A 14,811-nucleotide genomic window follows, 5' to 3' on the forward strand; every position below is an offset into this window, starting at 1 on the left:
CCTGTTTCAATTAATTTCTACGTCATGTGTTTGCGATGAACCCACGTTACGATGGATAGTAAGAGCGAGAGGGAGAGAGAGAAAAAAAAGAGCAAAAAAAGAGAGAAGAACGATAACAGAAAGGAGGAGAGGAAAGCCTTTCTTTCGCAATTCTGTTGATATTCGATCGAGCCGACGATAGACGACGCAGTTAAGCGCGTTCGCGTTATTTATTCGACCGTTTCACCTGTATGTCAAAGCATTCACTAGCCGCAGGTGTGACGCGTGACATACCTTCCTAAATAAACGAGCGAGCGCAAGCCTGACCGATAATAGCGGAGACGTTGGTACATACGTATAGCTTATTACGTATTATTCGTGAAAATTTAATAATAATAATTATGCCAGCTGGCTATTGTTCCTACATACCAAATAATCTATTCCCTTGTTCGAACGGATAATTCCTAAAGTATCCTTCCTATTTAAGCCATTTTCAAATGTGCTCTATATTCACATATGTTATGCGTTTACGTAGTTAGATGCCAGTAATTTATCGTATAACTTATATTGGTTACGAGATTCTATGATACGGGCATCGTAGATTAGTTTTCTTTTGCAAATGTCAATTCGAAAAGCTGAAAATGAATCCAGGGAAATACAAGCAAAAGGGAATTTATAAGGTAGCAAAAGGCAAAGGGCTTCAATCGACTCTGATTACATTCGAAGCAAAAGAGATCTCCTTTTTTTTCAGACAAGTAATACGATTTATAACGTAGAATACTGGAAGTCAAGATTTCTAATCTAATCGCAATATTATATAAACTGATTCGTGAAATACATAACGATAGTTCATGCGCTTAGTTTGCATATTAAAATGCAAACGGAAAATATTCGATGAATAATATTCTAAAGCATTTGCATATCTTTATTAATTATATTTTACGATGTATAATAATTAAATTATGTTATGTTTTGGAATATGACATTTTATATTTGCTTTTAAAATGACGTTTTGCTGTGAAAGTGGCAGTAATATTGCAAGGAACTGATATCTTGCGCGAATTGCTCTTTGTACGAATAAAGATGAAAATTAATTACTGAGTACAGTACTCGGTGGGAAAAAAGTTGAAAGAAAAATAGATTGAGAGAGAGACAGAGAGAGAGAGAGAGAGAGAGAGAGAGAGAGAGAGACATCTAGCACTTTATACCTACAGCATGAAAGTTACGTTTTCTGTTGATTCTTTGTTCTGAAGCGAAAGGAAAATGGTCAACATAAGAAAAAAAAATGACTTAAAACACAAAGGGAATCATAAAGGGAATCACAAAGGGAATTACAAAATGTCGATGTTGCTTTGATTAAATGTAGATTGACTAAATTCGACTTTCTTGGCAATTATCCATAAATGTCATTCCTTTTCTTCAGCAACGATGAAACATGATGAGAATGGCGATGTGAAATTTAGGATGGGAAAATATCTACATTTGACTTACAAGGAATTACAAATATAATTATTTTGCGCTCTCTTTCTCCCTATCTCTCTCTCTTTCTCTCTCTCTCTCTCTCTCTCTCTCTCTCTCTCTCTCTCTCTCTCTCTCTCTCTCTCTTTCTGGCGCGCGCACGTGAAGTTACTTTTTCAAGCTTTACCGGAACTTAATCGATCCTGCTCCCTAAAAAAAAAAAAAAGTCTTAGATACTGAAAAAATATCAGATTTCTTTCACCCTACGATCTTCTTTCGGTTTGATACGTACAACATAAAAGCTTTTTCGCAAATAGATATAGAAAGAAAGAGAATTTTTATCCATTAGATAGCATAGCTGCTTATTGAAAGACTCCTCTCTCTCTCTCTCTCTCTCTTTTTTTTTCTCTCTCTTCATTAGTACTCCGTGGATTATAATTTTTAAATTGTTACGATATGGAGCTCGAAAAATAGACTTTAATAGAGATGACTCTCGACGAATAATTAAAATACGCATAAATCACTAAAAAATTACCTTAAACGTTATATCAAGCTTGCCAGGCTGATTAATGTTATCTTTATCGAAAGGGCCTCGTGAGGTGAAACAAAAAGAAAAATAAAAATCTCTACGCTCGAACCTTCTTTATCCTTCGTAAATAACCAGAGAAAAAGACAGACAGAGAGAGAGAGAGAGAGAGAGAGAGAGAGAGAGAGAGAGAGAGAGAGAGAGAGGGAGAGAAAGAGGGTAGGAGGGAGAAGGAGGATGACCCGTTGAATGTAAAAGAGATGGACACTTTTCACTAAACGTAATTAATAAGGCCTTAACGCGTTGTCAGCTGCACCTGCAATTTTTCATTCCGTCGGCTTACTCGGGTACAATCCGGACGTCCAGCGTCATGGCCAGTCGAAGAGGCAAAAGAGGCGCCGATGTTCTTTCGAAGGAAAAATGAAGAACGACGGAGAATTGGTAGGGGAGAGATCGTGGAAGAGAGAAAATCGTGGAATAAAAAGAGTAGACAGCGTGACGACGACGACGACGACGACGACGACGACGACGACGACGACAACGAGGCAGAGAAAGATAGAGAGTGAGAGGACGGGTAAAATCTCCGAGACAATTCATTAGCTGCACGCGCCATTGTTGTGATTCATTGTCTGTGCTTGACGTCCGACATTAGCCCTCTTATAATTTATTAAAGATGGAGTAAGAATTAAATACCAACGTTTATATCGTTACGCTTTATGTCTCTACGTTGAAAAAAAAAAAAAGAAGAATTCTTACATACATACGTGCTTAGATTTTATCCGTAGATCCATTCCGCTCCGACGCTCGAGGATGTATGAACGTTAGTTGTTTACAATGAAGCAAGTCGAGGTCGTCAGATTTACGAGTAAGAAAACAAAACAGTACTTTTCTTCGAACCGACGAGTGTACACAATAGAGAAGATGTTATTACTTGATGAATGAAAATAAATATAGTTACAGGTATTACGTGTATCTAAAGAAAAGAAATTCTTATGATGTTTAGAAAAAAATTCTATACGAGTTTTACTACGTTTTACTCGATGGATCCACATTGCTCCGAGATTCAAGGATAAATGAATGTTAGTTGTTTACAATAGAATCACATCGTCGTCATCGTCGTCTCCAGATTTACGATTGAGTAAATAAAATATTCTTTTTCTAAAAATGTTATATTTTACGTTAATCAATTGATATAATTACTTAATGCATTTGTTACTTTTTATCTGATAAAATTGATGACAAGGTTGAACGAAAAAGATTATATATATATATATATATATATATATATATATATATATATTTTCTATGCTGGAAATGAATTGGAGTGACTTTTTTTTAATTTAAAACGAATTTCGCAATAAAATATTGTCGAAGATAAGCTTACACATATATTCGATGAACAAACTTTTGATAGAATCCAAATCCGTTCTCATATATCTGATCGATCGATTGCTTTATCAAATTTTTACAACATAATGGATTGATAAAAGTTGTACAAGCCATAACGACTCATTCGCATCGTGAACACGTTACACGCTTTTTTATGACCTGCCCCATGGGACGAGCGATTATATATAACTCATCCTCGAGGTAGTTTATTACATGCTTCTATTTTCGTATAAAGACTTACGTAAGTTTCAAATTAAGACTTTCATAAATGAATAACGATAACGAATATGACATATTTGAAATTGACGCAGGTCAGTGATCCAACTAACGTCAAAGAACATTCAAACGCGTCACGTTTTTCTTTGACGTTCGTCTAGACGTGCGAAGAACGTTTAACCTATTTCGAGTTGGGGGTCACTGTAGGATAAAAAAAAAAGGTCACAGTGTGCAATAAGTCTGTCGTCGATGAACCTAAAGACTGATCTAAGATTAATTACTAATTAATCATTCAGTATAATACGTAACATTTTCAAAAAATAATAAGTTTATTTTCACAAGAGGGATGAATTTTTTTTTCACGACATATAAAAGATATATCTGTATTGTAAAAGATGGAATTAAAATATCAGATATATGAACGAAATGAATAGATTAACCCTTTATAAAATAACTTCGTAAGAAGTTTCGAGAGTAAGGAAAAACAAAAAAGAAGAAGGAGAAAAAAAAAAAAAAGAAAAATTAAGTAGAAAGAGGAAAAAATAAATTGTGAATAACGCGTGACTCGGCGATAATTCTTAACATCTCTTAACGCGGCCCAGCATCCCTTGGCTATACACGCTCCATCGCGCTCCTCTCGGTCGGTCGATACCGATTCCCCGTCAGGCAGTGCTCTCTCTCTCTCTCTCTCTCTCTCTCTCTCTCTCCTCTTTCTCTTTCCCCACCCTGCTCGATACTCCTTCCAAACCCTCCACCCAACAACACCCTTCGTGCTTTCTACCGCCGACTCGGCGCGTTACGTCAGCGACAGACCGACCTCAGTTCTCTCATCCCTCCGCAACATCCCTCGTTACGGCACAGCCGTCGACGCTCCCGGTGACGTCACTATGCCCTACTCTCTTCGCTCGGCTAAATTCATATCGTCCAAGCGGCGCATAATAACACATCGATTATCGATGATCGACGTCATCGACGACTACGAACTCCCTTCCGCGTTCCTTGCTCCACGTCTCTTCTCTAGATCTCTCCCTTTTTCCCACATTCTCTCCCTCTTTTTTTTCTCTCTCTCTCCATCTCTCTCTCTCTCTCTCTTTCTCTCTTACAGTGAGCTCCAAAGAACGAGTAGAGTTAATTAATGCAAAAAAGTTCCATTTTCATGCCACCAACAATACTCGTTATAGGATTCGGGGGTCTTTTTTAGTCGTAGAAGAGGTCAGAATACGAACGATCGTTTTATTTAAAGAAATTTCAAGGACATGTCTCTTCTATCAACTCCGTATAATACTATCGTTTTGATTCGTTCAAATTAATTAAATTCAGATTAATTAATGTTGTTGATAAAATAAAGACTGCGAAATGCAATATAAAAATAAATTCTAATCGATAAGCGTAGTGGTTTAAAATAGCGATGCATCACACTGGGTCGCGAGACACTGGTCTGATTATATAACGATGACATAGTGGGTTCTCTTTTGCTGCTACGTAGCTATCGGCGAAAAATAGCAAGAGATAGCAGATGTTGTCGACGCGTTCGTTCGAATGAACGGGAGAGTGCCTTTCTCCGTGAATTTTGGCGGTTTGACCTAAATACGTTTCTGGAACTGACAAGCAGAAGAGTCCATTTCTTTTGAAAGCAAAGTTATCGTTCATATTTAGCCACGGCCATGGCAAGAATACCAACTGAAACGATGATTCGTCTAACATAAGTTTTTTTCTCTCTCTCTCTCTCTCTCTCTCTCTTTCTCTCTCTCTTTCTCTTTTTGTACTAAGATAAGATCGTATGAAATTGTTCAAATGAGTTTAAAGTAGAAAGAGCTTGTTCCAAGCTTTCCGTGAAAGTTCGACGAAAATAATGGGATAGTACGAGTAAACGAACAGTAGTTGTGACCAAAATGAGGGAAACGATTTCAGTGGTACAACTCAACGTGGTAGAGCTAGACGGTAATGTGTTCGAACATTTTCACGACGAAACACGAAGTTCGACTCCGTAATAATCGCTCGGCAAACTCTCTCAGAGTGGTCTGCGTGATGCGAACGATAGCAAGAAGGTTCACACGATGGGATCTGGGTCAAAGGGAATTTCTTGCCCAGCGAATTCTCTACTACGAATATTGCTCGCGTAACGCGATCTCTCGCGGCGCCAAAGTTTCCTTGTTGGGATTCTGTTGCGGATTCTGTGGTATAAAAGAAAAAATAAAGAGAGAGAGAGAGAGAAAGAGATAGGAATTGAAAGAACAGATAGGGGACAAGAAAGAACAGTCGATGAGTCTTTAACGATTCTTTCCCGTTGACGCTTTTCCAAAAGAGGATGAAAGGAAAGGGTAGTTAAGGTGGTGGGTGGTTTAAGGGAAATACCGGACACGGAAATGCGCTACGACGTAAGCAGTAACGTTGGCCCGGTACACGGGCCGAGCTCAACCGGCCGGAACAAAGCTCGATCACGATGAGCTGACTTGGCAATTCTCTGCTCGAATCGCTCCGAAACTAGCTCGGTAATATTACCGTACAGCAGGCTGTACCGACTTTACCAGGCCGACCGGCCACTTGACCCATTCTTTCTGGCCGGCCAACGTTATTGATTCAAAAGAGAGAAAAACGAAAAAAGCGTATGATAGAGGAGAAGGAAACAATTTGTATAGCGACGAAAGCATCGCGTAAATCTATTTTAAAATTAATATGTACCTAATGGAAGGTAAGAAACGGCTCGATTTTTTTTTTTTTTTTTTTTTTTTTTTTTTTATTACAAGTCTCATTTCTTAAAAATAAAAAGGAAATCGTGAACGATTTATCACATTTAATCTAGAAAGAAAAAGAGAGAACGAAGGAAAGCGATGGTAGAAGCAGTTGGGATAAGATAAACCGGCTGGTTCATTGTGAAATAAGATTATGGAGGGGAAGTACGAGAAACGTGCGATAAAATGGAATAGAAAAGAGAAGAAGAGAACGACGATAAAGTGATCGAGGTGGTAGGGATTAGAAAAAGACCGCAGAGTGACGCAGCCAGATGTGTGCCAGAGGCGTTCACTTACCAATCAGAGAGCTTTAGAAGTACAATTTTTCGCCTTTAATTCGTTTGATTTTACAGCGAACAAATCGTAGATCTTATCAACGTTATAACATACACTTACAGCAGAGCTATACGTGCGTATAAGGAACATGTTCTCATGCGATACTTATTTGTCATCATAAACGGAAATAGACATTTTCCAAGCTTGCGGATGACATTGTAACGTGATTTCCACGAGAATTAGGTTTCCTTTGCGACGTAGAAAATTGCATTATTTTCATTGGCATTGGATACTCTTCCTTTGTCATTGATACTCTTTGTACCTACAACTTCAAAATAGGTATGCGAGCCCTTTAAAAGCCATTAAAGCACCTCACGAACAAGCTTCGCTTTCGACGAGTTGAACGAATCAATGAGCCGAACGTTTGACATGGCACGGAGGAAATTGAGAAAACGACTTCTCGTGGAAGAAACGTAGAAGAAAAATAGGCGGAACATTGTCCTACTAACCGTGAGTTAAATTTCGCCGAGCTTTGCAAAGTTATCGTCAGGTTAGTCGAGCTACGAATGAAAAGTTAATGCTTTAAATTAGAAGATCGATATTTTCGATGACGAGAGACTATTGTAAATGTTCGACTTATCGAACGAAAAGTGGGCAATAAGAAGAGCTTACGAGAACGACGAACATTAATCGTTAACATCAGCAATTTCTTAGCGAAAAAGGCGGTCGAGCGATTTCCTATAAAATTCTATAAAATTCCAAGTGGATGGTTAGCCAAAGGAGAAAAAGGTCGTCAGAAAAAGAGAGAAAGAGAGAGAGAGAGAGAAAAGGGAGAGGTTAAGTGACTTGACCCGATACTCTGAATGTTTCATCTGGATATCATCTCTACTACATGGGTCCGCACCCTCTTGACGTCACAGAGTGCATTCGTGACGTCACGCCGCAACGTCACCGCACCGACGTTTGCGGCAGGTCAGGGGTCGTTGCCAGGAACGTATCCTGCGCTCCGCGTTAGCCGAAGTGCAAGTCATCCCCTCCCTTTATTCATTCCCGAGCCTCCCTTACGAAGGACTTATTACGTAAGCGAATCCCTCGCTAACCAAACTTCTTAATTATTTTACATTCCAAAATCTTAATAACTCGTAATTAATGATATCATTATATCCTATATATATCTAACATTTACATAAAAATATAATTGGGATTTAAAATGGAATGAAAATTGGTATTTAAATAATATTACAAATTTTTAAAAAGTTTCATTCAGATTCGTAAGACAAATTTTGAACAAAAAAGAAAAAAATGGGAACATATTCATTCAGAGGAAAACATTTAATAACGAGAAACTCTGACGATATAATGAGGAAATCCGAGATAGTTACTCCCGTAACTATGTCACTCAACGACGTCGTAGAATATATCACGATCAACGTGTCAGCGGAAATCCAAGATTAACACTCGACGTAGTTTGATCGAGCCGCGTTAATCTGGTACTTAAGCGAATATCCAATTACGAAAGGCCGAGGCACGTTTTGCGTTTGGCCCGGTCCTGGGCTTTCGCGTTTCCTTGTCATAAGCTTTTCCCTCACTACGAAGTGGTCGAACAATTTCAACGTAGGGTCGGTTCGGGTTTGGCACTTTATGAGTGGGCTTGTTATCGAAATGCGATAATTTGTTTAGTCAACCACGAAACCTCTTTCTCTCTCTCTCTCTTTCTCTCTCTCTCTCTCTCTTTGTATCCATCTATCTCTCTCAGTCTCTACACCCTGTCCGATGCTGTTCGAGCCTCCACTACCTCTATCCATCCTATACACCACCAAAGTTCCACCCCCGAGCCGTCTCATCGTCCCGTCGAGACCGACCCTCGTGTTATCGTGCGCCTGACAGGGCTGACACTTTAGCATCATTACGATGTAAATGAACGAGGCTGAGGGACCGTCGCGTCGCGAGACCGGCCGATCTGTTCATTATTTTCCACGCTCGGACATACACGTCGGTCACGCCTACCTATCACATGTGTTCTAACACGCCTAATAGTTAACAGAATTTCTAGGATTTAACGTTTTCTCGACACGCCAAATTCTACGATGTTATCAACTAAAATAATTTTGTTCTATACGTTTCATCGATAGATTCTAGAGATTTTATATACCATTAAATTTGCTTAATAATACGAGATTATTATCTATAAATATACTAAGTGTGCCTATACGTGTCCTAGATCTTTTTATATCGCTGCAATAAATTTATGGCGTGGTTATAGAACTTTCGTAATTTTTCTTTCTCGCGCGACTTCGTTAAATTTTCTCTCTCTCTCTTTCTTTCTCTTTCTATCTTGAGATGCGTGCCAGGAACGTATTATGCCATAAAGTTTTTTCTTAGTATATACATATATATATATATATATTAAGAAAGAAAGACGAGTTCGCTGGACATACGTCGATAATAAGAATAAGATTCATTCGATATTCGCTATATACAATAGTTTTCTCGATTTCGTGACCTTGTCTCGAAGAAAAGTATCAAAGAAATCGAATCTATGATGGACATTACAAGTAACTGACGAATATTGGTATCCCCATTGATCCATGGTGCTCGATGAATCCGATCGGAAGCTTTAGGTTCGCGCGAAAAATGTCGTAAAAATAATCCGAAGATTCTTTTCTAGCTCCTTTGTTTCCTCTATGGTCCTCTATGCTCACGTGCGATCTTATCCCTATGGCGGGAACAAACTAACGAGATGAACCGAACGAAAATTTACCGAAGAGTTACCGCTAAGTTACACTGTCGTAAGTTTACTTAGGAAGTTTTTCGAGTTCTTTATGTCCGGGAAAAAAAAAGAAAAAAAAAAAAAAAAAAAAAAAAAACTAAGACGTAGAAAAATACGACAAGTATATTTTTTCGAGGATTATTCTAAAAGTTAGCTTTACTTTATTTTTCGAGATCAAAACTTTGCTTATGTTGGCCGTCGTCCGTTGCATATTAAATCGTCGCTACGGAAACCCTTATGTGATCGCGTGACGAAAAGGAGGAATATCTTTCGCTCGATACCACTTACTCTCAACGTTGTTACGTTCCTTCGATTATTCTTCGCAATTCGTATCTTAAACAAAGAATAAGTTATCGTAATAATCTGTTTTACGATAATAACAACTTAAATTACTTATACTATCTCTACGAACTTTTATTTTCTCTAAATACGTATTTATATGAATAGATTGAAAATGATTTTTTAAGGAAAGGACGATAATCAGAAACCAATGGGTTTAATTTAATGGCTTGTTATATTCCATAGGAGATGTCATCTCCTTTCTCTAATTATCCAAAAGCACGGCTCGTTAAAGTGATCTTAAACGGGACTATGGATACTCTAGCTTCCCGATAGTAACGGTAGTCAAAGCTTCCAGTCGATATCACGTCTCTGATAGTAATTATCTTGTGGGGAAAGTACGTCCTCTAATCAACAACGATTCGAATCGATTGGAAATGGAAGCAAGGGTAAGGGAATGTCCGTATTTGTGGTCATTTCGAATAGATACAAATACAAAATGACCATTCTTTTACCTGATCCTATGAGTGAGAATATCTGCATATATATATGTTATAAAAATGTAATGAGAATAATGAGCGTTATCAGCAACGATACATATGCTACTATTCCCATATCATGTTGGTATCGAGATCGTTATCTGCCATGTCTAGTTATTCACGAATAACATGCAACAAACACGTTGGCAGCTTTAAGAGAAGCATATCGGTAGAACGTATCAAATGATAGAACGCAATCGTAGAATACAGTCTCATAAACGTTCTGCATCGATGCTTTTCGAACAAATCAGCCAATACGAGTGAATAATTTACACACGTTCGCCTATTATGTAGTGCATCGTTATCGGACTGTAAGCATTCATATATCAACGAGTCAATTCTAAAAGCAGATTTCTAATTAATCTTTTATCTACTATATTATTTCGTAGTTCGCTTTACAGAATGTTTTCTTTTTTTTTTTCTTTTTTTTTTCTTTTCTTTTTCTTTTTAATATGTTAAAGCTTTGACAGTGCTAATGAACTTAAAAGGGAACGTATATACGGAGCTCGATTGATTACAGAGAACTTTGTTTGTGACGTTTGATCGGTCGAATCGAACTCTGCTATTCTCTTTGAGCTTTCCTTTCCCTCCGTTTTCCTCCAACAATGCCGTAAATTTTACCCTCTACAAAAGGAGCTGTTAAAGCGAAGGAATTAAGAGAAACACCCATTAAACAGTTACAATGGTCTGATCGAGTAGGTTAGCACGGGAGTAACGACTATGTAGAGTCCTACGGGCGTTTTAATGTCGGAACTTGAGATAAAGTGAAAATAAAGGGCATCTTATAGATTGATTGAAGAAGAAAAAAAAAAGCAAAGAAGAAAAAAAAGAAAGAAAAGAAAAGAAAAGTAAAAGAATATATAAAGAAAATATTAAAGTTATATTAAGCATCGAATTAATGAAACAAAGTCGATTATATCTTTGAATAATACTAAAGTCAACTTGTTTAAATCAATTTACGAAATACACCATGTAGATCGCATTGATTTTTTTTTTTTTTCAAAAATCGTACCGATCATACAATTTTGATCAAAATTCGAGCAATTCGATTTGTCGTGTCAACCCTCTCTCATTACTTCGACCACTGTTCGACGTAATCGGCTTCTAATTGGAAAGCAGCCACGTGTTGGCAAACGAAGCGAGTCCTTCCGCCGAATCTCCCACGAAGATTAGATAACGCGCAGAGATGGGAAAGGATTAGATACGCGTGAGATGTTCCTAGGCATCGTCTTGAAAATGGACTATCTTTGCCGATGAATTATTATTACTCTCGAATACAACGTATCATTCGTTTGATCCCCATGCGATTAACCTTTTCAATATTTTAAATATTGTCTTTTCGACATGGTCAAGATTTTATATGAATTTAACGTGTATAAAAAGGTACGTAGAGATGGATCGATCATTCCGAATAATTTTAATGTGTCTTGAATCAGGTCTATCGTTTATCATTCGTGATAAAGCGGTCTGCGGAGTGTAATTAATCATTATAATGTGTCTATAACAATCAACTGGAATTTGTTTGGCCGGCAAACTATGTCGTACAGTATCGAATATCCTCGTAACCTGTAAACGTGACTATGTCGTTCGAGCGTGCCTCGCAAGGCAATCGTTGTGCCAGCGTGCTCGTTACGCTCGAATCTCTCTCGTTATCATAGTCGACACTGATTCCGCTCATTAAACGTAACATCGGCGATGACAGCTGGTGTCACTGTATTATCGAGAATTTCCATAAAACCTTCGGCGATATTCTCAAATTCATTCTCCAATGTTTTTTCTCCCCTTTTCCAAACTATCAAAAAGAAACGTTAAGTTTAAACGTTTCGAATAACGAAATCTACTTCGATTTTCATACTCTTACTTTTTCGCTATGGTTATGGAAACATTGATTCAATAGTATATAGACTGTGAAACGAGCTATCTAGTGTCAATGTCGTACTCTCAAAAAATGTTTCGTAACGTCAGCTAACGACGTAATTGGGTTAAAAACGTTTATAGCGATGCATCGCAACGCGTAACACGAGACTAAAGAATATATCTATATATTTATATATATATATATATATATATATATATATATGTATATGTATGTATGTATATACATGTATATATACGTGTATATATACATGGCATATGTACGTCGAGATACTGCAAGAAGAAATGAAAAGCGTCGCATGCAGATGTGAACGGTGCTTAAAATCAGATATGAGGCGTTTCGATTCCAGGTGACAATTTTATTTTCTCTCTTTTTCATTCGCATTTCGAAAATCGTTTTAGCGCGCCCGTTCCTTCGTTTGACAGACACCGACCATTACTTTTAACACGTTCTATATAGTACGTGCACAACATATTCCGTGTAACGTATGGCTTCTGAGATAAGGGTATACTCTCTAAAAATATAACGAGACTGGATTTATTTCGCCTTTTGCGAATTCTTTAAAGAAACCATATTTCTTCGTATTTCCCTGTTTTGTCCTCTTGGGAATGCTAGAATCACTTTTTCATTTTCCTTCCATTTTATTTCTTTTTTATTTCTATATTTTCAAAGTATGTTACTCGTTAATCTTTAACATTCTCAGGATGGAATTGATAATACGGGATACTTCGTGATTTCTTTAAAAAAAAAAAGAAAAAAAAAAATAGAAAAGAGGAAAAAAGAGAGGAAAAGGAAATAATATGGTTCAACTATTTACTGCGAGCAACCGCATTGAAAAATTAATCGTGAAGTAGTCGCAATGAGTCCGCGTGTAGACCGCACGCTAACAAGACAAATTTTCATCCAAAAGCTCGAGTAACGAGGTACAGGATTAAACGTCGAAAGAAAATCCACTTAGACTCGTACGTATGAGTAGAATGAATTCGACGAAGTTTGAGAAAAGAGAAAAAAGGAAAAAAGGGAAAAGAAAAAAAAGAAGTCGATGGGCTTTAAAAAATATTCTATCGCTTTAACGAATTACTATCACATTCATTTCCTTTCTTAATTTTTTTTCTCCGTCTACTTATCTACTTTCTCGTACTATTATTTCCTTTCGAATTCGACATGACGGCACATAAAGTCATTCCATATTGGTGTCCCATTGTGAGCGATATTCTTTCTTTATTTCCTCTCTTCAATCCTAACATGCGACAATATTTTCTTTGTATCAAATACTACAACTTAAATTAGTCTACATCTGGATTTCATTCGATACGAAATAAAAAGCTTGCGTAACGAAAATTTGAACTTATGAAAAGTAACAGAGTATTATAGTTTTATATATAATATAATAAATAGTGATTAAAAAGTAAAATACGTTAAAGGGATAATATCGTATTTAATCAGACAAATTTAAGAAATATAGAAAGGATTATACTTTGTTATTTTTCGTAAAATCTAGAAAGATATCCGACTAGATCTCAGATAAAAGCATTTGCGAATTTCGAAAGCAGGATATGGCAAAAATGTAAATTAGAGTAGTCACTTTGACAAAATATTCTTAATGCAAGATTTTCGGTGCAAAGTTTAAATCCGAGAATCCGCGATACTCCGAACAAAATTCCTAAAAGCTCGCTATTTCGAATGAGTCGAACAATAGCTTTCATTAAACCGCCCAAGTATAGCCTAAGAGTTTGAGTAACTTTACTACAGCCACCAAGCGCTCCACTTAATAAAACTCTCTTGCGAGATTATACATTTTCCAGTTTAACTTCGTTCTTCGGGATCGAACGTAGGACCCAACAGACTGATATTAACCAACATTGTACCTGAGATTTTAAGTTCAGGAATTAATTATCATGGCCAATTAAACGAAAACAATTTTAATCCCATCCAAATACCGTTAGTACGTCAAATTCGCAAAAATAAATTGAAATTTTTTTATTATTTATCCTTTTTCTATATCGCTTAATCGTACACACACAAGTTCCTTAACTCTTTTTCAGTCTGACCATAGACGGTACATAATCCCTTCCCCATTTGTTCGACTGTACAGTACGTCTCGCTACTTTTTCCAAATAATTACTTCCCTCTTCGAGAACACACGGAATACATTTATTCGAAGGAAACTATTACTCAGAGTCATGGTAAACCTCTCAGGAGATAAAAGCGAAGGAAGCGGACCGAGATGGAAAGGAACATTGTAGAGAACCGGAAGGGTGTAAGATCGTCTCTACGGAGAAACGATCCGTCTTAAGAGAAAGTTCAGAGTGGTCTTCTTAGTATCGTGTCATGGGTTAAGTCCCTTCGGGCCTCACTATAGGAATACTACTAGCGTTAAACCTTACGGGAGGATAAATTTTGGTCGATCACTCTCGATACCTTTGAAACTTTCAAAGGATCACTTTGTGAGTGTAGATTGGTAAGCAAGGATCAAGTTTTGTAAACCTTTCGAATGGTACTTTTCTAAGCTTAACAGTCCTACTTCTGTAGAGGAAGGAATATATCAAAGAAAAGTAAGAGGATGTAAGAATGCGAATTTCTGTAATCTTTGAATATGTCTTGCGTTAATTCTTAAAAGAAACTATAACAAAAAAAGAAACGAATAAGAAGAAGGACAAGGTCGTGACAAACTTTCCGGTTACTTTGACGAATAGTCTTTGGCGGTATCATCTCCCTAGACTCAGAAGACCTCCAACGACATTTTTCAAAGAGTGATAAATATACAAAAG

The 14,811-nt window shown here is 37.2% G+C and overlaps 1 protein-coding gene across 4 annotated transcripts in view; it reads right to left on the reverse strand.

Annotated features, from left to right (window-relative positions):
* Positions 1-14,811, reverse strand: part of LOC118441461 (protein turtle) — a 194,435-nt gene that overhangs the window by 101,320 nt on the left and 78,304 nt on the right. The window lies entirely within an intron of this gene.

This window comes from Vespa mandarinia, chromosome 11, assembly GCF_050613455.1.
Source record: "Vespa mandarinia isolate Hongniang chromosome 11, ASM5061345v1, whole genome shotgun sequence".
Taxonomy (NCBI): Eukaryota; Metazoa; Arthropoda; class Insecta; order Hymenoptera; family Vespidae; genus Vespa; species Vespa mandarinia.